Genomic DNA, 23,668 nt, shown 5'->3' on the forward strand with positions numbered 1-23,668 from the left:
TCTAAACATTTGTCAGATTTATGAGGATGCATCCATGAATTAAATTATTTTGTCTGTGGCATCAAGACAACTATGTGCTGGGGGACTCTGGCCCTCGCTCTTCTAGCTCAGACCTGAAGGACGCAGAGGGGATGCTGATGGGGAAACAGTCACTCCATTCCTGCAGCCCCAATTACCCAAGAAGGGGCTTCTCTCGGTCATCAAGTAACAACTGCTTAGTCATAGCCAAGCTTGTTTTTAACAAGAAGGCTATTCTTTAAATTTGAGTTTATATTTTTCTTTCAACCTAAGAGTGAATTTGAACACAAAGATTCAAGTAGACCAAAATATATTCTAACCCCCCACAACACACTCAACCAAGCAAAGATACAAACAGGAAATGTGTGGATCATGTGACTCATCATGACTTAGGCTTGCTGTAACACACTTTTGGACTGATTCACATAAAAAAATCTCTGAGAAATCAAGCAGTGAGCCTGGGACAGCTGTAGAAGAGTAATGTGTCTCAATGGGAAATATATTCCAGATGACAGGGGACAACTCTAATTCAGGATGAAGCCACGAGAACTGGGGTAAGATGTATGCTTGTAACTGAATTGACTTGAACACCCACCAACACTCCTTCAGAATCATGATATTTTTATTATCTGAGAGGAACAAAATCATGACATTTGGGTCTTCTTCATAACTGTTTGTGGATGTTCATCAGAATGGAACGCACTTTGAGCTGGGCTGATGCAGTGTCTGCAAGAAGAAACCGCTTTGCTGGTCATGCTCAGAGGATGGAAGGTGTTCTATCGGCTGACTTCTGACTGCCTGCTTTCTGGAGGTAATATAAAAGACATATTAACTCATTTAGTTTTCCCAACAAGCCTGTGGGATAGTTTCTATTGTTAATCCCTGTTTTCGGGTGACAATAAATATCGGTCAAGTGCTATTTTAAACACTTGGCCGACTTGACAGGTAACTGTTGACTCCCGGAGGTTGCATGATGGCAGAAACTTCAGAATGTCGACCTTCTGGAAATAGCTATTCAAAGATCAATTCCCAGTGCCATATGCTTCTCTGAATAGTCATCACTGCTTCATCTGTGTTGAGGAAGACGAGTGTTGTGGGAAACAAAATATTCCTGACTGCTCCTGCTGAAATGCTCTTGGGTACCATCAATAATATAATTACGGAGGAGAGGAAAGAACTCAGTTCTCCAGTCCAGTTGTATGCCTCCATTCCTGCTATGCCACCTGCTATGTAGCCATGAAATCACTTTTCTAAAGTTCAGTTTTATAATCTGCAAAATTGGGATGATAATGGAACCCACAACATAAGAGCAATGTGAAGATAAATGAGGTAACACATATGCTTAGCCAGGGATCAACGGGCTCTGTGACTGGCCCAAGGGCATTCATGTCGGAAGGTCACAGAAGCAGGCTCAGAATAAAAGTCTCTTTCCAGACCTTCTCCTGCTCTCCTGTCTCTCACCTGTCCTTCCTCCTTTGAAGTGAGTCATAGAAACCAGAATTCCTCTTCCCTAAAGTGGGTCATAGAAACTAGACCCCAAAGCAAGACAAAACCTAAAAAGGTCACTCTCTCCCTCCTCTCTTTTCCCTTAAAGAATCTCATTCCAGGGAGGTCCTCCCCATACCCAGGAAGAAGGAATGCTACACAGAGAGGCCAGGAAGAATCCAAACACACAGTCCTTGCTGGGATACTCCCCTCAGTCTATTACCGTCAGACCATAACTTTTGTCCACTCACATTTCTACATGGCTGGTTATTCTTCATTGAACCTAAGCATAAAAATAGTCATTATTCCCTGGGTCTTCGGGTCTTCATTTCTGAAGGTTCCCATGTCAAGTGAAATTTTGATTAAATAAATTTGTTATGATTTTCTCATATTAACCTGTCTTTTCTTATAGGAGTGTTGTCTGTGACCCTTATGATGAATGAGGACTTTCCACCCCTGCAATACTGTATGATAATAGACAAGAGCTAGTCCTCCTGTCTTCTTCCTCTATGGCAAGGGCTTTGAACCGTGTGAACTTTAAGATGCCCACTGTTTCTGAAGGCTCTATGATTCTCTGACATCTGACTCATAAGCCATATTTCTTCACATACAAGCCTTTGGAGTAAGATTAGTGTCTTTGGTCAGAACTTTCAAACATGCTCCCATGTTATCATCAGAATCTTTTTTTACCTCTTTATTACAATATGGCCTCCTCCGTGTTCTCCTCTATGTGTTTGGCACCTCACCTTTTCATAAGCTTCACTCCTACTCTATGCAGGGGTGACCAGGCTCTGGCTGAGTGAGCAGCACTGATTTGGAAAGTCAGGTGAAAGCCCATCAGGAGCTGTCACTGCCGAGCCTGGGATGTCAGACCACAGGCAACTGCACAGGTGCTCGATTGAATGGGAACCAAGGTCTGTGACAAGGGCAGCTCCCGTGCTGAGATCCTAGGCGTCAGCAGCCAGCAGCACTTGCTGTCAGGGAGGAAGAGCACAGGGTTCAATCCTGGCAGAACCTAAGCTAGTGCTTCCTCAACTCCCAAGGCCAATGTGGTAAACCGTCCTGCACAAAATACCTCCGCAGGTGTTCAGGACAGCTGACAGGTAGAGGAAGCAAAACCAAAAGGAGGAATGTGATCAAGTAGTTTGCTTAACTGTGTGCATAACCATTTGTGTATTCATTCATTTGCTCATCCACTCAAAAAAACATTAAATATAACAAGACTTCCAAGACTATTCCTTAACTCGATGGAAGCCCTAGGTTTGTCTTATCCAAGTACATGCTGGTTTTTCTCTTGTGTGCTGGGATATTTAGCATGTGGACAAATTATACAGGATATTAAAATGTGCTTAGCTTACTTTACCAGAATTTAGCTACCAGCAAATGATGAAGAATGGAACCAAGGTGCATTGATTTATACCTAGTGTGGAAAGAGAAGAAAATGAGAAATTAGAAATCACATTAAATTATTTTTTAAACTATGAAACAATTTCACCATTCAGTTGCCCGTGTTGCATACAATAAATTGCTTTTGTTTAGAGAATTTATGAATACCTTGTGAACTATAGGGAGTGGTTAGCTACATTTTTTAAAATGAAATGGCCTAGGCCGGGCACGGTGGCTCACGCTTGTAATCCCAGCACTTTGGGAGGCCGAGGCGGGCGGATCACGAGGTCAGGAGATCGAGACCATGGTGAAACCCCGTCTCTACTAAAAATACAAAAAATTAGCCGGGCGTGGTGGCGGTCGCTTGTAGTCCCAGCTACTCGGAGAGGCTGAGGCAGGAGAATGGCGTGAACCCGGGAGGCGGAGCTTGCAGTGAGCCGAGATTGCGCCACTGCACTCCAGCCTGGGCGACAGAGCGAGACTCCGTCTCAAAAAAAAAAAAAATGAAATGGCCTAATTGCTAAAAGCTTGCTTAATTATAAATTATTGCCATTCTTTGTTTTCCTGACCCTAAGTTCCTAAGAGATTATCAATTTTCAAAGGTGTATTGTCTGTCTTTTCCTTTTAAAATATAAATCTCGACCTCATGTTTTATGGAGATGCCTCCTTCAAATGTGGTCTGAAACTCCTTTTTCTCTTTCTCAATCAATGGCTTGAAAAGAACACTTAAGGCAAACTTAGTTTTTCTTTTCACTCCCTGGGTCCCTCTGCACTTTGTGAACGATGCCAATGAAGTTATGCAATGTGGTGGCCCTGATAACCCCCTCTCATGCTAAATGCAACTGTCGCTCAGTCTTTTACTTCTGGCTTGTCTCTGTGCACACACATTTGACATTATTACTGCTGTTTTGCATAGTCAGTGCTGGGTTTAGATTTACCCACACATTCACCATGTCTCTTGTATCTCACACCTTCCACTTGGGATCATTTCCCTTCTGCCTGAAGTAAATACTTTTAAATGTCCTTTAGTGAAAAAAATGTAATATTTTTAAAAAATCACTTTTATTTTTTTAGAGACAAGGTCTTACCATGTTGCCTAGCCTGGCCTTTAATCCTAGACTCAAGTGATCCTTGTACCTCAGCCTCCCAAATAGATGGGATTACAGACATGTGCCAATCATGCCTGTAGTCCCATCGCAATCAACGATTGAAACAGCTTTCAATCATTTTTAAATAGCAGCTTATACAAAGTAATATGTGCTCACTGTGGAAATCTTTAAAATACAGGGCAATACAGAAAGAGTAAAACATCGTTTAGCATGCTACTATTAAGAAAGAGCCATGAAAAATAAATTTTAAATGCACTTCTGTATTACGTACCCACAACACACACACACACACACACAAACACACTAACATAGAGCTGTGCACATAATTAGCTCTCGGTACTATTGGATATTTAATATTATATACCTCGGTTTTCTACATTAAGTGGAACATATTGTGAGGCTGCTTTTCAACCTGCCTTTTTCATTTAATAAGACACTTCACTATTTTCTCCTGTTCTTTCATATTCTTCTACAAAATTACAATTTTTAGAGAAGGGTCTTGCTCTGTTGCCCAGGCTGGACTGCAGTGGTGTGATTACAGCTCACTGTGACCTTGAACTCCCAAGCTTAGGCAGTCCTCTCACCTCAACCTCCCAAGTAGCTAGGACTACAGGAGTTTATCACCATACCTGGCTAATTTTTAATTTTTTAAATAGAGACAGGGTCTCACTATTTTGCCCAGACTGGTCTCAAACTCCTGGCCTCAAATGATCCCCCTACCTCGTTCTCCCAAAGTGTTGGGAATGCAGGCATTAGCCACTGTGTCCAGACCAAAATTAGTACTTAAAGATCATTGAAAAATTAAACATTGGCATGTGGGGTATCTCACAATTACTGGTAAATATATATTTTATCCTAAGCTGGGTAGTAGGTATGTCAATGTTTGTTTTAATAGTAGTATTTGTACTTTATTCATATGTAATAAACATTTGCATATGTATTCTTAATGTCTTTTAAAATTATAAGGGTGAATCTTATGGACATCAAGACTTAACCTGGAACACTAGTCCCCCAATAGTTTTGTGGTTCAATCTCACACCTTTATCCTCTGCTCGAATGTCATCAGAGAAGACTTCCCTGGCCCCTACCCCCAACTCCTGATACCTCCATCTCTTTTGTCCTGCTTTATTTATTACAGATCCCTTCCTACCTCCTGAAATGTCATATATTTAATTATTCATTTGTTTATTGCCTCCTTCCACTAGGCTATAAGCCCAATGAAGAAGGCAATTTGGATTTTTTGAATAACTATATATCAATGCAGAGCAGTGCAGGGCACACAGTATGCTGTCAGTAGTTCTCTGGTAAATGGTAGAATGAGTGAATGATCTGCATAGTCATAGAGAATAGTTAGTACCAGAGTTAGTAGCAATACATGTTTGTGCCTCTTGTCAATCACTTAACCATGTTATGACCTCATGGTGAACCGTCTAGGTTGTACAGGAGAAAATGACACTGGCGTTGTTTACTGTCCTCTGTGATAGGCATAATCAAAGTGTTTCTGACATGTTCTGTACTGAAACATAATGCTAAGTTTGTTTTCTTTTTCTTTGACATTAGTGATTATGGCAGAGTTAAGGACATGGAAAGCACCTGGAATGTATAATAATTTAGTTGAACCCTTTGTTTTCCCCCATGTAGAAACTGAAGTACAGGTAGATTCAACGTTCACCTAAGAAGATGCAGGAAGTCAGTGAACAAATTGGGGCCAAGCTAAGCCCTATAGTACAGATAAGAAAACTGAAGCTTAACTAGTGCTTCCCAATCTTTTTCATGTTATAACATGCATTGATAACCATTATATAGTGTCTGTGGAGGCTGCTCATGGCTACAGGGAAATAAACAAGGGGTTCTTGCCACCCCAGGCCTTGGGACAGCATAGGTGGTACCCCAGCATGCTGCCATATGTCTGCCTGGAAAATATGGCTTAAAGAGTTGATGTGCCCAAAACAGCAAACAAGAGGCGCAACTGCAATTTGCATTCAGTTAGTTTCAAGCCAGAGCTCTTAACTGTGGTGATCTAATGCCCTAAACTCACACTCAGCATCCTGCAGATTCTCAGATGCTGGGGGGCTTGGAGACAATAGGTTCATCTCCTCTACTTTACAATCATAACCAACTTTTTTTAACCTGAGTACGACAGGTAGAAAGAATATCTCCCCCTTTCATGAGGAGTTCTATGCCCAATCTCAGAGTACAATCTCCCCAACCCAGAGAAGACCACCAGAAAAGTTAACACTACATTCTTCAAAAGCTATTGAGTTTTAAATAACATCGGGAGGTAGATGCCCACTGTTATAGACTGAATGTTTGTGTCCCCCCTCAAGTTCAGATGTTGACCCCCTAGCCTCCAATGTAACTATAATTGGAGAGGGGGGCCTCAGAGGAAAAAAATAAAGTTAAATAAGGTCATAAGGGTGGGGCCTTGATCCCAAAGGATTAATACCTTAGAAGATGAGACACCTGAGAGCTCACTCCCTCTGTGCAAATAAGCCAAGAAAAGATTCACGTGAGGACACAGAAAGAAGGGAGGCAGCAAGAAGGTGCCCATCTGCAAGCCAGGAAGAGAGCCCTCCCCAGAGACCATATCAGCTGAACCTTGATCTTGAACTTCTAGCCTCCAGCGATGTGAGAAAACAAATGTCTGTTTTTTAACCCAGTAGTCTATGGTATTTTGTTCTAATACACCCACCGTTCAGGTTAAAGACATATTAGGTAGGAAAACCCTGGCCTAACTCTTACTGGAATATCTTTTAGGCCAGCTAAAGATACCACAAACTAGATGCTGAACTAGATGCTTGCCTCTTAAGTCTGCAATATCTACATTCAGATGTGGAGATAACTTTTGAGCTCAAAACAAACACATTTGTGATTATTGTTTTGATTTTTGGTTACTGAAGGGTCAATCTTGATAATATTTTAAAAGCAAAAGGAGTCTCTTCCAAAAGTAATCACGTTCTACCTCGGAAGCAGAGACTTGCCAGCAATCTTTGAAATGGCAGACTCCTCCTTATATTAAAGACAACAGTTTGTTGCTTCTCTGTCACTAGGCACCTAACCACACAAAATGGGTGCAATGTGGTAGCTAAGTGGTTGCTACTTACAGTAGTGTAAAATTTTGAATAGTAAAAGATGGTAAAGCCAAATGCCTAACATTGTACAATGGTCAAAATTATACAATAGAGCATGCTTTTTTATGATTAGATACAAAGTTACGGAAAATATTTGATGTTCATGATATATTATCAAATTCAAGTGCAGATTAAAAATAATTTTAGACACAGGCGTATAGGAAAAATATCTGGAGGATATGCATCAAAATATTAACAATGATTGTCCCTGGATGCATGAATTATGACTTTTATTTGCTTCGCTTTACTTTCTGTAGCTCCTACTTTCCTTATGGAGTACTTGTGCAATTGTTGAAAGTTAAATAAAAATGAATAAATCCACCTACTTAATCCACCCAACCCCAACCCAAGAGAAAAAACAGGCAGCTGGTGTGGATATTTTGTTCTTACAGCGCCTTCAGCAATCTGACCGCGGGTCTCGCATCGTGTCAATATTGTGTTCTGCTGGTGGTTTGTATCCTCTTCTCCCTCCCCCAACCAACCCTCACCAAACACCGGCTGGAGCCCTAGAAATTTCAGTCATTCTGACATGACTTTGTTCCTGCTCCACTTTATTTTGAATTAATGAGTTCTCTTCTCACTGTAGTAATAATTGCTACGGAGTTCTCTGGAGACCACACCTGGCTGGCTGTGTTGTGTTCTGAGCCTCTCAATTGCATGCAAGAGGCTGGAAAGATTTGAGAGAAGATTGCTAAAAGTACTTCAGGGGCCCTGGAGGCACTGATTTAGGAGGCGGAGGAAAGACATACATGCGAATATGTCAACCCTGCACTAACTAAATAGGGAATGTAGGGAAAACAGACTTCCGGATTATGAAGAACGTAAATACCAGAAACATCCCAAAGGGTAAGTGAGACCCTCTTAGGAGGCGTGGAGTAGGGGGTGGGGTGGAAAGTGTATGATGCACAGATTTCTGGGCAGTATAATTCTGCCTAAAAATGCCGAAGAAAGTGGAATGTGATTAACTTGGCCTAAGAATTAAGAAGGGTGTTCACCCCAGGTCTGCCAAAGCTTGAGAAAATATTTAACAAAGGGAAACGGGAAGAATAAGAGGGGAGTTTTGGCTGACGGTGTGGCGTGCTAAGGTTTAAAAGATCTTTTTCGTGTGTGTTGAGACTACTGTTATGCAAAGCAGTCTGGAAAACTGACCTGAAAAATCATGTAAAAGAGAGGAGTTTGAAGGAGTAGTGTGGAAAGAGAATGAAATTTCGAGTCTAAGATTTCCAGTTTTTGAGCGCTGCCTCTGCTGACTTATGGCTCGTTAATCCCCTTGTATGAGCTTTAGTTTCCCTCTCTAGAAAAAATGGGGAAATGGCCCCTCTGAGTAGTTGTGAAAATCAAATGGGACAGTGCACATTAATGCCTGGGACTTGTGGCCTCTAAGGAGCTCTATTTCAGGAGATTCAGTTCATAGGACTTGGTGACTATTTAAATGCAGGTACTGAGGGAAAGGGAGACACAGCCTTCAGCAATCCTAACCTATCTTAAGCCACTCTGCTGCTTCTGCTTCCATTTAGGCTAAGTGCTCACTGATCTAATTTGCTGCAGATACTTACTGACAGCTGTGGTGAACAGCTATGGTGGGGCCCAAGCACAGGTTTGGTTTTATTTTTAAAGCTTTCCAAGTGATTCCAATGTGCAGCCGGGATTGAGACCCACTGAGGAAGAGTAATGAGAATGGAGCACACAGCCTGGTAAAGAAAGAAAAAAGAAATGAGTCCGTGTTGAAGAGTAAATCTCCTCTGCTCTCCTCACCCAAAGGCTCCCAGTTCTTCTCTCTTGAGGAACTTTAATCAGTTTCTTTTTTTATCCTTCCAGAGAGTTCTATGTATAGATCAGAACCTGTTGTGCATCTTTGCTTTTTTCACTTACCACCATGTCATCGAGATGGCTCCACCTCAGTACTATCCTGTTTCCCTCCTGTTTAACATAGCTACATTGTATTCCATAGTATGGCTGTACCAAAGGTATTTAATCACCTTATTAAGTTGTTTGCAATCTCTTTAGGCAGTAAATATTTTTGTCCACACATTTCCAGCCCTCGTGTGATTATGAAGTAGAGTTGCATCAAAATAGAGTAAGCTCTTCTAAAGAGAATTAAAAATTGCCACAAATTTGGGAAAAGATGGATTGTTCTGTTGCCATGAAAATAAGGAGCCACCAGAACTCAGACAAGCCAATGGATCCATGTTAACCCCACCCTTCTAAAAGCCTGTCAGGGACGGCACTCACTCCAATAAACACACCTCTTCATCCTAAGCAACAACAGTCTCACCCCAGTAACCAAGCTTCTGCACACGATGTCAACACCTCTGAAAACTGACCAACGCTGAACTTCAAACTTCCACAATAATCCACATAAGAACAGTAGTCAATTCTATGCAGAATATGCCATTATAACTCTATAGGATGCGTTGTTCTTTGCGGGCAACTGAGGGGACTTCAGGGTAAATTTGTGATTTTGGTTAGATTTTGACTTCAAAATCCAGCCTCATTGTAAGATTTGATTCCAGTCCATCTGTAGTCTGTTTTTTAGAAGTGGAATTGCTGAGTAATAAGACATGAGTACTTGAAATTTGGTAGACGCCATGAGATTTGCCAGTTTACCTATCCACAATCAGTGATGTGCTACTTATTTCTCTGTCCCTTAACTGAAGCAACTTAAAAAATCTTTGCAATTCTACAAAGTGAAAGAAGATTTTCTTTAGATTTTCATTTCACATTTTCCATATTTAATAAGCTTGAGCATCTGATCTTAGATATACATGTGCATGTATATATAATGTATACACCCATATGCATATATATGCTAATTTGCATTTTGTGTGAATTGGTGGTTTACAGCCTGTAGGCTAGTGATGTTTGAAAATCATCCTAAAAGATGATCATTTCTCTCAATTGTAGTAATGTACATGAAGAAACTGAAAAAGTTGCAGTAATCTATTTTTCATTAAAATTGATTCACCAAGAAATACGCTATTTGGCTAGTTTGTTTCAAATATTCAGAAAAACAACTTGTTCTTGTTCAAGGAAAAAATCTAGATTGTTTTAAGATACAAAGGAGGAGAGAAATATTTGATAGTACTAAGGTTGATGTAGCTCTCTGCTCCCACTTGTGTTAAGCCTACACAAGTTAAAGTGGTTTTCTATTTTTAAAGAGCAGAGATTGCAGCTGTTCTAAAGCACAGCCCTCTCAGCAGGTACCTGGGAAAGATAATTGGCAGGTACCACCAAAGGTCGATGCGAAGCACTGAGCACTGCCCACTCTGAAAGACCTAACGAGGCCTGGGCTCGGGAAACCTGCAGGAGGTTTGGCTCACAAGTGGCCATTTGGGAGTGTTTCTACCAATGGCCAGCAGCTATGTTCCTTCCTTATTTGGGAAGGTTTGTAAAATAACACCAATAAATTTCTTTGTGTAGTTCTTGATATTACTAATTACTTTTGTATGTATTATTCCTATTGCCATGCCTTAGGCTATAGAAGTGTGCCTGTTTCTGGAATGGAAACTAGCTTTAAATTAGTCCAAATAAATAAAAATGAAGACGGCAACCCCGGCCATTATCCTGGGGATTAGTTTTACTATCATCCCCCTCTTATCAGAAGGGGACACTTGAGGGACAGAGAGGTTAAAAACGTATGCCAGCTTGTGAAAACAAGATGGAAACACAGATCTTCTGACTTGGAACCCTGTCTCCTTTCACCATAATAAACCAAAAACTATATACATAAATATCAAAAATATTCCCTCTTCAGCATGTACTTGGAATCCTTTTTCTATATTGACATGATTTTCCAAATATAAAAATTAGTGGCAGAAGAAGGAGCACAGACCCTTTCTGTAAAAGTATAGAAAACTTGAATTTATTTTGAAAGCTTCCCAAACTAATGCTTTATCTCTGACAAACAGCACAGCACAGTAGGCTTGGTTCTGATTGCAGAGCTCAGGAAAGCTGTCTAAAATGGTCTATTTTACACTTAGGTGTATATAAAAATTGTTTTAAGATTTATTTTTATTGTCTGCAATTAGCTTGTATATACTGCTGCCTTGTCTTCTGCCTCAGGAACTGAGCTGTTTATTTCTCTTTCTTCTAAGAAAACACACGTTGCAGTGCACATTGACTAAGAGCTCGGTGATAAAGTGTCTTTGTCCTATTATGCAATTCCTATTTTTAATTTGTACGGTAAAACTGTCATACTAATAATATCCTCATACCAAAAATTAATTTTGGTCCTTGAAAGGTAAAAATTTACATTCTCTGTGCATGTCAGTGTTCTTGGCAATCTAATTGAGCAATTTTTCCCCCAGACCATCATTATAAATTTGACAAATTTGGCAGACCTATAGGAATTTGAGCTGCAAATCTGCATTGTGCTTGTAAATTCTAAGAATCTCTGCTTCCCACTGATTTCAATTTTCTGTTAAGGAGGGCTCAGAAAGAACAGGCAATGCATTTGAAGAAATCAGAGGTGAAGTAGATTCTTTTTTTGAGATGGCATCTCCCTCTGTCGCCTGGGCTTGAGTGCAGTGGCATGATCTCGGCTCACTGCAACTTAAGACTCTCAGGTTCAAGCGATTCTCCTGCCTCAGCCTCCCAAGTAGCTGGGACTACAGGTTCATACCACCATGCCCAGCTAATTTTTGTATTTTTAATAGAAATGGGGTTTCACCATGTTGGCCAGGATGGTCTCGATCTCTTGACCTCATGATCCACCCACCTCGGCCTCCCAAAGTGCTGGCATTACAGGCGTGAGCCACCACACCCGGCCACAAAGTAGATTGTTAAACAAAGAAGGACAACCCCAGAGATTAGTGGTTCAGCTTAATTTTTTTTCTAGTAGGTAATGATACAATTCTTAAACACCAAAGTCTTCATGTTTGCTTTATAGTTGCAAGGAGCTAGAGACTTCAGCAGTTTTCTGCCAATGCTGTGTTGACTGTGCAGTCAGTTCTATTGTCATGTCTCGGTTCTTAATTATTAAGAATACCTTCCTTAATTTCTCGTTTTGATTGTACCTCATATTTTGTACATATATATATTTATTTTTAAATGGATATTAACTGAATTTTTACCATAGGCCAATCATTGTCATTCATTCTACAAATATTTTGATTGTCTACTATGAACCACAACCAGGTTAAGTGTTGTGGATTTAACAATGGGCAAAATAGATATTCATGGAGTTTACAGTAGCATGAGGGAGAGAGATATTAATCAAATTAGCATCCTCCCTCTCAAATACATAGTTCCAATCCATGATAAGTGTTCTGAAAGAAAAGAATGAGGTACCCTGAGAGAATGGGGATTGATTTGCAGGCAACTCAGGGATGACTTTCCTGGGGAGTACTGTTGCTTTCATATGTGTTATTCACTAAATCTTCACAGCAAGTCTTTGGTACAGGTGTTACCATCCGCACTTTGCAGTTAAAGAAGTGGAAACATGGAAGAGGTTAAAGTGCTCTTTGTACTATGCCTCAGATGCTTATGCAACAAATACGAATGAAAGGGAAGTGCTCATTTGTCAGTAAACGCATGGAGTTGAGTCTCTTCAAGATAATTCTATCCTTCATTTGCCCCTTCTAGGAATTTTATTTGTATCAAGCCATCCCTAAGAAGATAAGCTATTATTATAGCTTTGAAATGATGTGGAAATAGTTTCAAAATGTGGCAAAGTGAACTGCCCACAAGTACTACACACTTGTAATTAAATGATACAGTTATTGTCTTAGTCCATTTGGGCTGCTGTGACAAAATACCGTAGACAGGGTCACTTATGAAAACTAAAAATGTATTTCTTGCAGTTCTGGAGGCTGGGAAGTCCAAGATGCAGGCACTGGCAGATCCCGTGTCTGGTGCAGACCTGCTTCCTGGTTCACAGAATTGCCCTTTTGCTGTGTTTCCACACAGTGGAAGGAGAAGGCAGGTCTCTGGGTCCCTTTTATTTTTTATCTTATTAATTTTTTTTAACCAACAAGAATGATGTTGAGAGGGGTCCCTTTTTATTAGGACGCTAATCCTAATCATGAAGGCTCTGCCTGTAGGACCTAATCACCTCCCAAAATGCCTCACCTCCTAACACCATCACCTTGGGGGTTAGGATTCTAAAATATAAATTTGGGGGGGATGCAAACATTCAGACAGTAGCAGTTATCCTCCATTATCTGTATGTAATTCATCAGCTTCCTGATTTAGCTGCTGTACTTTTTAATGTGCAGCCTGACTTTGGATGCTGCCCCTCCCAAGCTTAGAACAGAGCTGCTTTAAGTCCACAGGTGTCAGAATGGCAGCACCAGCAGTACCTAAGACTTTATTAGAAATAACAGTTCTTGGGCGCTGCACTAGGCCTGCTAAATCAGAATCACTGCGGGCAGAGCCCAGCAATCTGCATTTTAATACTCTCTCCAGGTGATTCTCATGCATTATAAATTTTAACCAGCATTGCATTTCAGAATGTGGACTAATGTTAATACTGGCCTAAAGGTAAATCTGCAACCATGTGATATTTACAAATGAGTTGATGCATGTAGACCAATGAATAAATATTAGCTATTATTCTCAATACATGGAATATTAAAATTGGATGGAAATATTAAGATTACCTGGTATAGCAACTTTCTTTTATGTATGAAGAAATTGAAAAGGATATAGCTACCTTAGTTAAGTATATGCTGGTGCAATTTTTATATCATCTATTTTATTCTTTTTACTATGTTCTCCACGAAATCAGATAATCAAATGTATTCTGGTTTATGGTCAGTTCCAGAGAGAATAAGAGGTGTGTCAGCAAGCTTGCTATGTTTGTCTTGTAATTCCTGCTTGAAGATCAAGAAAAGAACCTTATGAGAAATCATGTACAAATCTCACACAGACACATCAGCTCTCTGGAAAGAGCTCCAGGCAGATGATCAGGGAAATAATGTCCTTGCAGCTGTCCCCTGCAGAGGGTCTCAACTTGGATTTGAATGTGGATTGGCAAGTTATGCATAATCACATTATTTTTCCAAAATGCCCCTCCAACCTCCGCTTCTCTTAATTTTCCAGCTTGTTTTCCCCAATCTACTTTGCTTTCACTTCCAAATAGGAAAATATAGCTGCTGTTTATGTATTTGGTAGATTTACAAAACGTGCCACTGTGCCTCTGAGTATGAGTATGATATAAATCACAAGCCATAAATGAATGAATGAACAACAAAAAACAAACAAAAAAAGCTGAAACTCACATGATTTTGTAACTAATGAACCTCTTTTGTCAGGGAACAACTGAGTCAGATTTTCTCTTACAGGGGTTATTCACATTGTTCTTCTCTTTCTATTCAGTAAAAGCTGCCTTAATGCCAAAATTAAGAAAAAGTAGAAATAACTATTTTAAAAGCCTTCCAATAATTGTCTTCAGGTGAGGGGATATGGTTCATTCAAGCTTCTCTTTTAACTTTTCCATATTTTCTTCAGCAAATACTAATGATAGCCACTAACTATATGTTGAGTGCTTGCTATACAGTGCCATTTAATTTTCACAATAAGCCCATAGAATTATGTTGGGTTTACTGTAAAGGCTTCCCCAAATTCAAAGCATCTAAGTAATAGCCCCATTTACCCAGGCAATAAGGAGTGGGGCTGGGATTGGACCCCAAATCTGCCTCCTCCAGAACCCATTAGCATATTCCCCACCATGGCTTGCTCCTTCCTTGCCCTCCCACCCCTGTGGGGCTCCCTTTCACATCCTGCTAGTAATGACCAGCAATCCTGGACTCACTCTTCTAGATAAAATGCTCCCTCCCTGAGACGCAGGTCACGTTTGTCTCTGTTACCCTATCTCACCGCACACCACACTGAGAGACTGAACTATTGAAATGAGGTAATGGGAAGAAACTCTACCCTGAAATAAGAGAAACTATACCCCAAATGAGACTTTCCTCGTGAGCTACAGACAAACCCTCTCAGCATGTTCCCAGGTCCTGCCTTTGCTTCTCTCTTGGCGGACTCACCCTCCCTCTCTCTAAGACCAGACCGTCTTTGTGACTTCTAACTTGGGCCATCCCATGCACTCTTCTCAAAAAACCTGACCTCATCCTTGAGAGTTGCTTTTACCTTAGAATTTCTTCCCTTTCCTGCAGAAGCACTTTTCCCGATTTAGAGTTAATGAGGCTAGAATCATGTGCTGATGATGTCAGCAGAGCTGTCCCAGGTAGTCTCTGGCACCCAGGTTCCACTGGGAAGAGTGGGGGAGGTGAAACATCTTCAAGATCCTAACAGCAAAGAGGTGTTGCCATGCCTCTTTCTCTATTCTGCTTGTCTACAGCAATTTTATTTATTTATTTATGTATTTATGTATTTATTTATTTATTTATTTGCTGTGTATCCCTAAAAGAACTTTGTAAATTCAGAGATTACTGTTAGCAGCGGAATGTATAGATCTGCAGCAAATTCAATTCTTGCCTCCTCAGAAGAAAGAATTTGACTGAGGGGCATAGGCAGAAGGAGAGACCATGGCAAGTTTTAGAGCAGGAGTGAAGGTTTATTAAAAAGCTTTAGACCAGGAGTGAAAGGTAGTCAAGCGCACTTGGAAGAGGGCGACTTGAGAGATGATCAGGGAAATATGCATTTGAGGGTCAAAATGCCCTTTCGACTTGGGGTTTTATACACTGGCATACTGCCTGGGTCTTGGGTTATGTCTCACCTGATTCCTCCCTTGGGGTGGACTGTGCACACGTGTAGTGGCCTGCCAGCCCTTGGGAGGGGACCTCAGCTGGGGCTGGACCCCAACCCTGATCGTGACACTGGAGTTGTACAGATGCTCACTTGAGGCGTTCTTCACTTACCAGTCTAGCATTCCTAGAGGAAGGTCATATACCAGTTAAACTCCGCCATTTGCCTCTTAATGCACATGCTTGAGCCCATTTACCCAACTCCCAAGATCTTACTGAGAAGCTGCTGATCAACAGTTTCAGGTGTTTTCTATCCATTGGGAGACTGCCGTTCCCTGACGCCAGCTGTGACCAATTATTTTATTATTTTAGAGAGATAGTTGACAATCACCTGACCATCACCTGATGGTCTCCTGACATTCGTGATGCGTGTGTGTGGTGGGGTAGCCCTCTCCTGCCGTGTTCGTGCCTGACTAGCTACATACTGTAACATTACCTGCACTTATTTTAACATTACCTGCACATATTTGACATCTAAAATATTTCGAATTAAAATATTCACAAGAACATTATTTCCAGTTGATTGCTAATATTGACATTAAGGAATAGTTATAGTCACATTTTAAAGGCAGCCAGCAATTCTAATTAATGTGGTTATTTGATATTCATTATCATCCATTAAAAATATCTGACAAGTTCTTAGAAATCATATATTTTCCTTATCTTCTCCAAATCTTATTTCCAATGTACTTTCTCCATAGAATTTTATCCTACTTGTAATACAGTTTACACTTAAACATCTGTTATCCTAACCTTATACCTGCTACAACTAAAATGTATATAAATTTAAATGCAACTTAAAAAAAATTCCATGACCATATGTCTCATAAAAACTCTTAATTTAATTATTACTATACTTTTTATTACTAATTATAGATGAAGATAGCCATGAAGGTAAGGGAATTTAAGTGTAAGGACCACTCATTCTGTGGCGACTGTGACTGCTGGGAGTTGCCAAGTCACATAGTAATCTATCATCAAAGATTATTTTTAACGATCTCTCAATTGGCACCTTAATAGGTCTCCCTCAACTTTATTATGAACAAAGAATTAGCTACCATCTGAGTTTTGAAATGATTACAGTCATTTACTTTCTCTATAGCTACAGCAATATTTTGAATTGCGTCTTTTTTTGGTGCTGTAAATTTTTTATACGTATGGCAACTAGACACTAGACGTCATAAAATTTAGGATGAGTGAGAGGTATGCCTTCCCTTAAAAAAGTGAGCACTGAGAAGGGGAATCTGCATCTTCATTAGTGTTTCTCGGGAAGATCAATTAAAAAGAAAACTATTTGTGGAAGTAGAGGGTCTGGAAATTTATTTCCTTAAAATACTCCATCCTGGGTCTTAACATACCTCAGCTTGAAGACTACTGGTATAGAGAGTAAAGGCTGGGTCATTCTGTTTCTCTCGCTCTCTCTTGCTCTCACTCCCTTTCTCCCTCTCCTGTCTCCAGGAAAATATTAATTTGCAGAATCAATATAGTTTATTTTTTAAGAAAGATAAACATGGCCCAGGTGCAGTGGCTCACGCCTGTAATCCCAGCACTTTGGGAGGCCGAGGTGGGCAGACCACAAGGTCAGGAGATCGAGACCATCCTGGCTAACAAGGTGAAACCCCATCTCTACTAAAAAAAAAAAAATGAAAAATTAGCTGGGCGTGGTGGCACGCACCTGTTGTCCCAGCTACTCGGGAGGCTGAGGCAGGAGAATCGCTCTAACTGGGGAGGTGGAGGTTTCAGTGAGCCAAGATTGTGCCACTGCACTCTAGCCTGGGCAACAGAGGAAGGCTGTGTCTCAAAACAAAACAAAACAAACAAACAAACAAACAAAAAACAACAACAAAAAGATAAACCTACTTTATTCATAATGTTTCCCATCTTTCATAACAAAGTCCATCTTTTCCTGGAATATGCAGTACATTTTAGTTCCTCTAGTAATCCGGTCTAGTTACCATGACCCTCTCACCCTACCTCCTCGCACAGTCCTTTTTTCAACCTGTCTTCTCTCACGTCTGCCAGGAATAACAAGTGTGCTCATCACCAAGTCACACTCACAAGGGCTGGGCCTAAGCTTTGAAATGATATCTTGTAAGCACGTTCTCTTCCCCAGTGGTGGCTACCAGGGAATGTGTGGGTTCTTTCAGTGGTTGTCCTCCAAAAGACATAGATACATTCTAACTTCCCAAACCTGCGAATGCGACCTTACTTGGAAAGAGGGTCTTTGAAGACGTAATCAAGGATAATGAGAAGAGATAATCCTGGACAACCTGGATGGGCCCTAAATCCAATGGCAACTGCCCTTTTAAGAAACAGAAGAGGAGAAGACCCATGAAAATGAGGAGGTAATGTGACCATGGAGGCAGAGGTTGGAGTGATGCAGGGAAGGAAGCCAAGAAACAGGGAATGCTTCCAGAATCTGGAAGAAACAAGGAAGGATTCTCCCCAGAGCCTCTAAAGGAAATAAGACCATGCTGATGCCTTGATTTCAGGCTGCCGGCCTCCGGAACTGTGGGGGAAATTTTCTGTTGTTTGAAGCCACCAAGTTTGTGGTAATTTGTTACAGTAGCCCTCGGAAACCAATACATCCATGTGAAGAAATAATAAATGAAACACAATAAGCCAGTTTTATCAATGATTAATATTAGCATTACCATAAAGATTTCATAAAGGATTTGTTATGAAAAACTTCAGAAAGAAATTAGATCCCTTCCACATGGGCCAGTTTTGTTCTTGGCTGTAAACTATGTGAGAGGAGCCTGAGGAAGCACTTTATATTCCGAGTCACTTGCGCTTCTGAGAGGGCCCAGCTCTGAGTTCAGGAAGGTGAGTTAGTTCATAATTAGGCAGCCTCTTATTTTTATGACGAGATCCTGACTTATATCCAGGCAGAATAGGTGAAACACTATGTAAGATTTGATCTGAGAGGCTGGGAAGTCCATGAGCCAAAATACCTCGTCTACCAAGAATATGTGACCTAAAAGTCAATGGTATTCATTCTTTGGGGTTAAGGCAGGAGCTCTGAACTTAGAGAGGTTATCTAGTAGTTCCTGGGCTCTCTTTGCTAAGCACCCTAAAAAAAGGCATTGTTATTGGAAAATATAGTCACATGTTGTTGTTTATGGCAGCTGTGCTCTATGAAGGTACCACTAACATTTCTCCCAGGGGAAATACCTAGGCTTAGGTTCCTGCAAGCTTCTGGTCACAACATTGTCATCCATCTGTCAACAGGTGGAAGGTGTGTGAGGGTGAAGTGGGATGCAGTGTTCTATGGCCTTTATGCCAGACTGAGAAAATCTCATTCCTAAGGGCTTTCAGAGCCTGAATCAAAGCCATGCAGCAACAGAATGTGAGAATGAGAAAAAGGGAAAAAAGTAGAGTACTTAGATGATTGAGAAAGATGAGAGACAGACAGAAGGAGGGTGAGGAGGAAAAAGTCTTAAAGGAAAATTGGAGAATCCAGAGAGGCCTGATCAGGAACTGGGAGAAAGAAGAAGGTGTGGGAGGCAGATAAATGAGATCCAGGATTTCATGCAGCTTGGCTGGGTTTAACAGTCCCACTTGGGAGCTCTGAAGTGATAGAACCCAGGACTTCTAGGGAAGCTGGTTCTTCTAAAGTCAGCCTGCTCAGTTAAGAGGAACATTGTCTTCAGAGGATCAGAATGGATTTACAAACCTTGCTTCCTCCCTGCAATTCATTCTTTTAGGAGGTCACACACTGGGGGCACACAGAAAGCAGTTTAGCTTTTGAAGAAAAGGTCCTTTTATGGCACATGAATCTGTAAGTGTGGGGGATTCTTGTCAAAAGAAGAACTGCTTCTTTTCTTAACTCTGCAGCAGATCAGTTTCTCTGCAAAGGGGACTAAGGACCTGCAAATCGGTTACTCAGATCTTGGAGAGCCCAACCTTTTAAGCTGGAGCCGAGAGACACGGCTGGGTAGCTGCTGGAGATAGGCATCAACTTTGGGACAAGAGTCCCTGGCTCTGCCGGCCCACTTCTAGGGAAATGGTTCACAACACAGGGGCGAGTAAACCTTCAATCCCAAGTGAAGTAATGGAAGACGAATATGGTCTTTTGGGCCCAGCCAGTTGACAAATGTCTGCGGGCTTTCCTACCACATTGCTGCTGCTCTGTCGACGCTGTCAGTGAGGAAAGAACTCAGCACTTGGGACTGCTGCTCACACGTGGGTGCCAGTTGCGCCAGAATCACACCAAGAGCAAGTGCCCACTCACCAAGCAGAGCTCAGGCAAAGGCCGTTTCCAAACCGACGCCCACGCCCGCAGAGCGGTCCCAGCGAACAGCAGGTGTCACCCTTTTGCTTCCAAACCCCAACCACTTTCAGGTGCCTCGCGCGCTCTCCAAACTTGTGTGTTCACGGCTGCCGTCCCGCTGGGTGGCTGGGCCCATCTGCGCGTCTTCGGGGCGCTCCTGTGCTGAGGGTGGGGAGTCGCAGCTTTCCAGCGTGCCCTCCAGGGGGATGAGGGAGGTGATGCCGAGGGCAGCAGGTGCCAGCAGAAATCACCGGGCGTCTCGGAGGTCGAAGATTGAACTTGCAACGGGAGCTGGGGAAGGTGGTGCGCGCTTCCAAGTCCGTCCCCCTTGCCCTAGCAGTTTCTCGGTGCCCAGAGCAGCGCGGGGAAGGCACTGCTAGGGCTCACGGGCAGAGACGCTTGGACCATGGCTGCGACCCCGGCTCCGAGGTCGCAGCCTGCAGTACAGTGTGCAACTGCGCTTTGTGACGGAGGAGCAGCTCTTTCGGCCTGGACAATCCAGGCTGTGCCCTAGCTGGAAATCTCTGCGGCTGGAGGTGCACCCAGCAGGGGAGGAGGCGGACGCGACGGTGACTGATGGTGAAGTACCGGGCACTACCCCCGCACGCCGAGTCCCACTCGGAGGTTGCAGCTCTTTTGCGCGCGAGCGCGGTAATAGGAGCGCGGGTGTGTGCGCTTTAGCGCACGTGTAGGGATGGGAGTGTGTGCGCCCATCGCGCGTGCATGGAGTGCGGGTGTGTACGCTCGTTGGGCGTGTACGAGACTGCGTGTTTGCGGTCGGCGTTCGTGTACCGCGGTGCGCTATGTTGCCCGGCGCGCGCGTGTAGAAGTGCGGGTTGCCCACTCCGGCTGTCCCAGAGCAGGTGTGCCCCCCCGGCAACTGTCTGAAGGGAAATGCCGGGCTGCCTCTCCTGTCCGGAAAACGTCCAGATGGATCCCGTCGTATCTTTATTGCTCTCAGAGAACTTAGTAGCTATAGGCAGACGAGCTCTGAGAACCAGCTTTGGCCTTAAGAGTTGCCAAAAGTGGGGTCAGGAGACGAGAGGCATGTGATTTCTTCGCCGGGAATCCATTCAGGACCAAAACAGGAGAGGCGCCAATGTCTCAGTATTTCCAAGCCTAAGTGTTTCTCATTCCTTTGCAAAGGATTAGGCCATCTTACAGTTGCACCCGAAGCTTTCTGGTGAGCGAAGTTGTGAAGTTGGAAAGGACAGAGCGGGGTGTACACCAGGCTAAGTGGCTGTTGAGGTCAGTGTGGCATCCATTTGGCATTACTTTTTGGTTCGACATGTGGCCTTCACCAAGAAAGTATAAGCGCAGTCACCTGGGCTCCACGAGTTGTGGGTATATTAGGGGAATGCTTTTAACCTTGGTAGGATTCCAGATCTTTTTAAGAACTTGAGGACACCTGTAGACTTTGGCTCCAGCAAATGCTCATACTTACTCCCAAAACTTTGCATAAAAATTGGAGGGGTTCACGCTTCTTGTCCCCAGCTCATATTAAATATCTGCCTCTGGTAAGTGTGGAAAGCAGAGCCCCTAAGGCAGCTGTGAGGCTCCAAAGACTTAGGGAGTTTCTTCCTACCCAACTTCTGAGAGTCTGAGTAGAGTTGAAAGTGTTCTGCCCTGTGAATTGGTCCCAATGGGAATTTCAAGTAACTGGCAGGTACTGCCTTCTCCCTCCTCAGTGATAAGGATACAAGTTCACTGCTCTATCTTCAAGGACTTAAAACATGATCAGGCACATAGTAGACACTCAATAAATGCTAGTTTTGGAGTGAATGCAAGCCCTGGGATGTGTCTTTTCCCTTTACTGTAGGCTGGGATGGGCAAGTTTGGGTCTTAAAACAAAGTATTAAATACCATTTGACTAGTGTTTTAGGAAGCCTGAGTCTTGGTAATGGATCAAAAGTCTTACTCAATAGCTCATTGATTTCTCTTTTGGATGCAAGAGAAGAAAAGAAGTAGCTTTTAGTGTTTCTCTTGGGAATTCTGAAACTCAAGATTCCAGAAAAGAGTTCTGTTTGCCTGCTATAGTCAATTTATTTAATCCCTAGTCATGTATAGAGAAAAGAGCAGATTTGCAACTTATGCATTATTTCATGTCCTATGGTTTTCTTTCCCACAAATGTATGTTAAGAGAAGAAATACCCAAAGTTCAAGGTGATTGGAGTTTCCGACTCCCCAAGGCATTACCCCAATGCCTGGTCTTTGAGGACATAATTATCCCAGAGAAGCTCGCCTTTAATGCAATACATCAAGTCCAGAGATGACCTCTGTGGTATGTGTTGACCCAGACTAATGGAAATAGAATAACTAAAGCCAAGGCAGGGAGGTAGTCATTGCCACCAGATTTTGACAGAATTCCTTGGGAAAGATTCGCTAATAAGGAAGCAGAAAACTCACTTTCTAGTCCTAAGGTGGATTCAATGTATGAATGTAGCTATTAAAGCTCAGTTCCCTTTTACAGAAAGTTTTGGAGAGAAACTATTCTGGAGTTTCTCTTTAAAGTAGCTCATTTTATTATATCACCAACTAGGCCCCTGTGGATGGGGACCAGGAAGAAAAAGCGTAAAAAGAAATTCTAACACATTATTAGAAGAAAAAAGATTCTGGGAAACTCAAATATTGTGTATTTAGTAGCAGAATTTTGAGTGGCTAGGATTTCTTTGGGAATAAATTTGGCCCAAATGCTTTCATGGACTTTAGAAATGGGTCTAAGCAATGTACAGTGAGAAAATTATGCAGATTTACCTCGTAGCTATAGTTGTTAAGTAGGTAGATTCTGGGATTATGCTGCCTCAGTTAGAATCCTGGCTCTACTCACTGGCTATGTTACCTGTAGTGAATGATTCACTATATTTAAGCTTCATTTCCTCATCTTTAACCTAAGGATGATAATATGAATTATAATGTTTAAATAAAATACTACATGTACCATGTTTGGGACAATGCCTGGCATATACTAAGAGCTCAGTAAGTATTAGCTATTATTGTTATTTAGAGACAAGTTCTCACTCTGTCACCAAGGCTGGAATGCAGTGGAGTGATCATAGCTCGGTATAACCTCAATCTCCTTGGCTTGTGTGATCCTCCTGCCTCAGCCTCCTGAGTTGCTAGGACTACAGGCATGTACCACCATGCCCAAATAATTTTTACAATTTTTTTGTAGAGATGGAATCTTGCTATATTGACCAGGCTGGCCTTGAACTCCTTGCCTTAACCATCCTCCCTCCTCAGCTTCCCAAAGCATTGGGATTACAGATGTGAACCACTGCACTTGACATATTGTTAATGTTATATTTACTTTATGGCCCCCAGACAACAGTTTCCTTAGGCTCTTCTTAGAGTGAGTTAGGCTATATTTTTGTAAAGATGTTCCAAGCAAGACCATTAAATCTGCTAAATAATAACTTGGAAAATTTGAACAATCTTTTAGAGTCCTGATTTCAATAGCTTGACATGTAAAAAATGGAACAGAACAAGACAAACCAGTCTCTTCTAATTTCAAGCTTTCCAAAATTGACCACAATTTTACAGAGGTGACACACCAGGAGATTG

At 41.9% G+C, this 23,668-nt stretch overlaps 1 long non-coding RNA gene across 1 annotated transcript; it reads right to left on the bottom strand.

The window, feature by feature from the left end:
* Nucleotides 1–694: 694 nt before the first annotated feature.
* On the bottom strand, nucleotides 695–20,534 carry LOC134731472 (uncharacterized). Its single transcript, XR_010113778.1, has 4 exons — nucleotides 20,069–20,534; nucleotides 8,686–8,820; nucleotides 2,867–2,923; nucleotides 695–823 (listed from the first exon to the last, which is right to left on the bottom strand). It is a non-coding gene; the product is annotated as an uncharacterized lncRNA (long non-coding RNA).
* Between the last annotated feature and the right edge of the window lie 3,134 nt (nucleotides 20,535–23,668).

The sequence above is a fragment of the Symphalangus syndactylus genome, chromosome 9 (genome assembly GCF_028878055.3).
Source record: "Symphalangus syndactylus isolate Jambi chromosome 9, NHGRI_mSymSyn1-v2.1_pri, whole genome shotgun sequence".
Classification (NCBI taxonomy): domain Eukaryota; kingdom Metazoa; phylum Chordata; class Mammalia; order Primates; family Hylobatidae; genus Symphalangus; species Symphalangus syndactylus.